Genomic DNA, 6,817 nt, shown 5'->3' with positions numbered 1-6,817 from the left:
AATGTAATGTAATGACACTTTACCTCTGTGGTCTTCCTTCTCAAAATGCATAACCTCAGTTTATTCATGAAAAAAACGTTAGAAAAATTCCAGTTAAGGGGCATCCTATAAGATATCTTACCAGTAATTCTCAAGTTGTCATGGTCATCAAGCACAAGGAAGGTCTGACAACTTTTCTAGACAAAAAGGAGACTAAGGAGACAAGACAAGTAAATGTAATGTGACATTCTGTATGGGATTCTGGAACAAATAAATGACATTAGGTAAACCTAAGATCATTCAAATGAAGTACTGACTTTAGTTAGTAATAATATGTCTGGATTGGTGTGGTGGTTCATGCCTATAATCCCAGCACTTTGGGAGACCGAGGTGAGAAGATTGCTTGAGCCCAGGAATTCAAAACCAGCTTGGGCAACATAGTGGGACCTCATCTTTACCAAAAAAAAATCACAAAAATAAGGCGGGTGTGGTGGCATGTGCCTGTAGTCCCAGTTACTCGAAGAGGCTGAGGAGTAAGGATCGCCCAAGCCCAGGAGGTCACTGCTGCAGTGAACCATGTTTGTGCCGCTGCACTCCAGCCTGGGCAACAGAGTGAGACCCCCCAACTCAAAAATTATTGTAATAATATCAATGTTGGTTCATTAATTGCTACATAAAATATTAATAATAGGGAAAACTAGGTGCAAGGTGCATATGAAATCTATGTATGCATGATTTGCAAAATTTGTTCTGTTAAACTAAATTATAATAAAAATAAAGTTCATTATATTTTTAATTTTATTTACTTATTTATTTGTTTATTTATTTATTTTAGAGAGAGGGTCTCACTGTGTTGCCCAGACTGAAGTGCAGTGGCTATTCACAGGTGTGATTCCACTATCGATCAGCAGGGGAGTTCTGACCTGCTCTGTTTCCAACCTAGTCGGGTTCACCCCTCCTTAGACAACCTGGTAGTCCCTCACTCCAAGGAGGTCACTGTATTGATGTGGGACTCAGGGTGGACAAAGGATTGGCATAGCACACTACAGCCCTGAACTCCTGGGCTCAAGCAATCCTTCCACCTCAGCCTCCTGAGTAGCTGGGAATACAGGCATGCATCACTGCACCCAACTAAAGCTCATTATATTTTAGAAAGAAAAAGGTAACAAAGAAAAAAAAGTAATCCTTAGGTAGAGAAATTATTTAGGGCATCTGCCACTGTGAGCTATAGAGATATTTTGGAATATATTTGTGGAGATATAGAGAGAATAGTATGGTAATATTTCCTGCTGGGCTTGACACATCTACCCATAATTTAATTGGTGCTCTATCCAACTTAAGATTAGCCTGGATCTTAAGTCCACTTTATTTCTCTAACAGAAGATTTTGATAAATTTGCAGAAAAGAAAAATAGAAAAGTGTAGTCATTTGGGGAGAATTTTTTTTTAAAGGGTTGATGCCTCCACGTTTAAAATCATAAAACCAAAGTATAGATGAGCTGATTATTTGGGATTTATTCACAGTGAACCTGACTTCCCTCTGTGAAAACTTCTCTGCATTAGAAAACCTCTTAATATTTGCTAGACCCCAAAAGGCTGGAGACCCTCACTGGGCTTATCTTCTAAGAGCGCTAATAGTAAATAAGGATTGTAGAAGGATTTCCCCAAAGGTTGCTAATGGTTTATATTTGTCTGCCTGAAAAAAAAGGAGGAGGAGGAAAAAGCTAAGACAATGAGAAAAAAGAAGACAAGAGGAGATAAAGAGAACAAGAGAAAGATAAAACACACAATCAAAACCATATTTATAAAGCCCACATGATAGTTGTATTTTGGACATCTAAATATCTAGCCTGGTAGTCAATTTTTAAGCCAAACCACCCCACCCTTTGGTTCTGTTATCAGGTGTAAATGTGACCAGAAGACCAAAATCAAAAAGGAAGAAACAAAAGACATACTTGTCTTGTTTCCGTAGTGTTTTGTATTTCTCATCAGCAGTAGCACGCCATGGAGAGCAAGGCAGAGGAAATGCAGTTCACTGGTAGAAGACAATATGTCACCGAAAATAAAGCAGGGAGCAGCCTAGCCCCTCATGAATTCCGCTATACTTGGAAACATTAGAACTTCTTCTGTTTGTTTCCTGCTTATCTACACAGAGAAACAAAAGCAGGGTGACAAGATCATGCCAAATCTCTCTCTCTCTCTTTCTCTCTCTCTGTGCCTTTCTCTTTCTCTCTCTGTCTCTGTGTATGTGTGTGTCTTTCTCTTTCTGCCTCTGTCTCTGTCTTTCTGTCTCCCTGTCTCTCTCTTTCTGTCTGTCTCTCTCTCTCTGTCTTTCTCTTTCTCTCTTTGTCTCTGTTTCTCTCTCTCACATCTGCCTTCATTCTAATTAACCTGGTCCCCTATCATTTCCCTTCCGTTCATTTCTGTCATCTCCATTTCACAGTATCACTTGCCCAGTGAAAAGAGGCTCTGACTCTGACACATTCTATTTAGAAAGTGAGTGTCTCACTAGGGGTGACAAGTCTTTTTTTGAGGTCATTTATCTAATTGCTCTTTGCAGATAAGAATTAATTAGCCCGATTATTTTTCTTAGTTTTTGGATGGGTTCCCCACCTGAAGAGAAGAAATTCCTTGGTGTCAGTGATTAATTGCTCAGCCAGAAGCTTACTGCCTCACATTTGTAATAAATGCCGACTAGCTTTTCAGGTCACATTAAGAACCAGGCAGGTTGTAGTGTAATGTACAGGATAATAAAGCACTTGTATAAATAGGGGCAGCAGCATTTGATTTTGATTAAATATTTTAATACATCAAAGGGTGAAGAAGTTTCAAGATGCTGAAGGTAAGAGCCCCCATTAGGGGCAGCTTTTCTCTCTCCTTCATGAGGCACAAAGCATCTCCAAGATCAGTGACAGCAGGTGGCATTTCAATGTAGGGTTTGTCGAAAATGACCTCAGAAGTCTGTGAGGTTTTGAGTTTTGGGTTTTTCATTTTGGCAGTCTCTATTTTTATCTCAGAAACATCTAGAAGTAACAAACACATTCAGATCCCAAATCACTTTTGTTTCTGGAATAGAAAGAAGTGAGCTGCTGCTTAGTTTACGTTCAAATTAGATTTTTAAAAACATTGTTTCCGTTGTGGTAGTGTATATGCAAGGTCCCTAGACTTCAAAATAAACCAGTTAGATTCAAAGGTGAGCAAACCAAGATATCATAAAGGCCTGAAAATGTGAAATAAATCTGTAAAGAAGAAGCTCAAACACATGAGTGAATTTAGAGAACAAGTCTTATACTCTGTGAAGAGATTAGTTGAAGACATCGTTGGAGTTTTAAATAATCTGGTTAAGAGTATTGCTTCATTTTTCATGTTTACAGTAGTATTCTACTGATATAGATTTGTTTGTGGTTATTTTAAGAATAAAGGAAAACAACCTCAGCAGCAATTAAGGCCTTTATCCAAAGTCATTGAGCAAGTTAGGCACAGACAGCTCTAGTATAGAATGCTTCCAATTTGCTATATTTTTGTTAACAAAAGATAAATATAATTAAGTGAGAAACTCATAAACAAGGCTGATAAGATTTAATTTTTATTTGATGATGAACAAGGTGCTATCAATTTGGCAGTGCCAGTAGTTTTCATTAAGATGGAAATGTTGAATTAAAAACTATTTTTGAATAAAATTATAGTCCAAATAAAGCAATATTTTCTCTAAAAGGAAGATCTGTGCATAGTGAATGATTTAATTAGTAAAAACAGTGGGTGTTTTCTTAAAAGGGTAAATAATAGAACATTTATTTCTAAGTTATATTACTGAAAATAATATACTCTAACAAGTTTTCTTCCCTTTAGGAAAATTCAACAAGTGATTCTAGGAAAATTCAACAAGTGATTCAGAAGTTTGTATAATTACCTATCTAATTTTTAAAAATTCTACAGCCTAAATTTCTAAGGTTCAAATCTACTAAAAAAGCAAGAAGTTGTACATAGTAGATCATTCATAAGTACCTCATATATAACCAAACAAGTGAATGACTGAGTAGATGAAACAATTAAATGTAAACCATTTGACAATGGTAGGTCCTTTAGTATTTTACCTTCTCTTTGCCATCTCTTATCTCCAGCTCTCTTATCCTAAATTACATAGTAAATAAATTATTGTTTCAGAAAGTCTCCCAGATTACCAACTTTACAATAATTTTAATACTTGATGCCTGTCCTCTATGATTCAGATAACACAATAGCAAGATTTCGTCTATGTCAAATGAAAACATTCTAGAGATCCTTTAACATACTGAGGCCACTTGCTCACCAATGTCAGATAACTCAGATTACTTTAGGGAGATTTCCAGGGCCGTTTATGGTTTTGCTAAACTTCCAGTGTCAGTTTCTAGGCTACTTTGTAAATCTCCCCATAATCTCTGAGCTCCTGGTTAATTGTTAATAAGAGTTTTCTTCTTCAGCCACCTGTCAAGATTTCTAGGGCTCTTCTACATGAGTGAATGTTCTGTTTCTTTTCACTCTCTTTTCACAAAAATGATGAAATTAGCTAACAAGCTGTTGAGCATAGATACTTCATGCTGCATTCTCTTCTTCTAGGACTTATAAGGGGACTGTGGGCAAGGGTTACCATTGTTTACAGTTCAAATCAACATGTTTCAAATTGCCTTATCTCTCAGGAGAACTAATTGTTCTGTGATGATTCAAAATGGACATTTGTTCCATATTTTTTTTTCTTTTGGTTTAAATTAATAATTTATTCAGAAGACAGTATTCAGAATGCCTGAATTCAAAATACAGGCAAATCTGTTGTGGGCCTAAAAAAAAAAAAAAGTATGATTCAAAAAAATTTAATGGTCAAAACTGGAGCAGCTAATTTATCAAGTTTAAATTCTGAACAGAATTTGAAGAAAAGTCATATTAACAAAGAGCCGTGTTTCTCTCTTATAACCCTCTTTCCAATCCATTGCCTTTCTCCATAAAATTTTAAGTAAGCTTTCAAAAACATAGAACATCAGCTTAAGACCCTATAAAGCTTCAAATAGAAATAATAACATTTATCTCATAGGGTGGTAATAACAATTAACTGAGTTTGTACTTTTAAAGTGCTTACAAGAGGGCCTGGCTCTTAGCCACCATTATATAAATCTGTGTTTGAGAAAAGTCAAGGAATCATACAAATTACTCTTACACTCACACCTTGAATGTATGTGCTGAACTTGAAAACTAGTTGCAGATTAAATTTGATATACTAGATTACTCCACATTTATATTTTATGATGATAATTAGTTATGCAAACTGTACCAATTATCTTTGGGTGATGATATTCAAGAAGTATAAGCCATATTAAAAGAGATTTTATTTTTCCATGAAATACAAAATGTCAGACATAAACTATGTCATGAAGATACCGTAGTACATTTTGGGGAGTCATATGTTTGGTGACTTGAGGTTTCATCCAGAATTTGGGCAAATCACAATCTATGCCATGCTTCTTGCTATGGTCTGTATGTTTGTCCATCTCAAATTCGTATGTTGAAACTTAATCCCCCTATGTGACAGCATTAAAGGTGGGGCCTCTCAGAGATTATTAGGTCTTGAGGGATTTACCCTTATGAGTGGAATTAGTGCCCATATAGGGGTTGAAGGAAGCTACCTTGCCTTTCCGACATGTGAGAAGGCAGTAAGGAGACAACTTATGAAGAACAGGGACTTCACCAGACATTAAATATGCTGACAGTTAGATCTTCCCAGCCTGTAGAACTGTGAACAATAAACTTCTGTTTATAAATTACACAGTCTAAGGCATTTTGTTATAGCTGCCTTAGAATATAGAATAATACATATTTTATGCAATACATATAAATTATATGTGTTACATAGGTGGTTTGACAATTAAGTTCGCAAACCTGACACTGTGTACTTACGTTAGCAGCACTGTACAAACTACTAGGTAAGGTTTCATAACCTTGGTATCAGTGTCTCACAGCTGTGTTTGTGTTGACATGCAGCAGTGTCTTGCTGAGTGATATTCATTATTGTTGCATATTTGTATGTGCTGTCACAAGAAAGTTGGAGCTTGAATTTGAGCAATGAATAAACATTAAATTTCTTGTTAAACTTGACAAGAGTAGAAGTGAAATCAGGAGTATGTTAGTCCAAGTTGATGGGGATAATTCCGTGAAGAAAACAGCAGTGTACAAATGAGTTAAACATTTTTCTGAGGGCAGAGAAAGCATCACTAATGAAAAAAAGTCAGGATGACCAGTTACTAGCAGAACTAATGAAAACATTGCAAATATTCATCAAATTGTGTCAAAAATCATCGGCTGACTATGAGAAGCATAGCAGACCAAATAAACATCGATAGAGAAATAGGAAAGTCCTAACGGAAAATCTTGGCATGAGGTATTTGCAAAATGGTCCTGAAGGAGCTCTTGCATCATGACGATGTACCAGCTCACATAACACTGTCTGTGAGGGAGTTTTTAGCACATAAACAAATATATGCTCCCTATTCATCTGATCTAGGCTCCAACAATTTTTTCCTTACCCAGAGATAAAAGAAATATTGAAAGGAAGACATTTTAATTACATTCACGACATCAAGGGTAATACAACAACAGCTCTGATGCCCATTCCAGAAAAAGATTTCCCAAGTTGCTTTGATAGGTGGACTAGGCATTGGTGTCAGTGCTTAGCTTCCCAAAGGGAGTACTTCAAAGGACACTCTTCTCTCCATTTTAGTATTTATCCCAATGCAGATGAGTAACCCAGGCAGTTCAGGGACTAGCTCCATGAGAGCTATAGACTTCAAAACGTTTTGTATTTACTGGATCCA

Source organism: Carlito syrichta, unplaced genomic scaffold (assembly GCF_000164805.1).
Source record: "Carlito syrichta isolate Samal-C Ts95f unplaced genomic scaffold, Tarsius_syrichta-2.0.1 Scaffold304274, whole genome shotgun sequence".
In the NCBI taxonomy this organism is placed as follows: domain Eukaryota; kingdom Metazoa; phylum Chordata; class Mammalia; order Primates; family Tarsiidae; genus Carlito; species Carlito syrichta.
Note: the sequence above shows the minus strand (reverse complement) of the source record.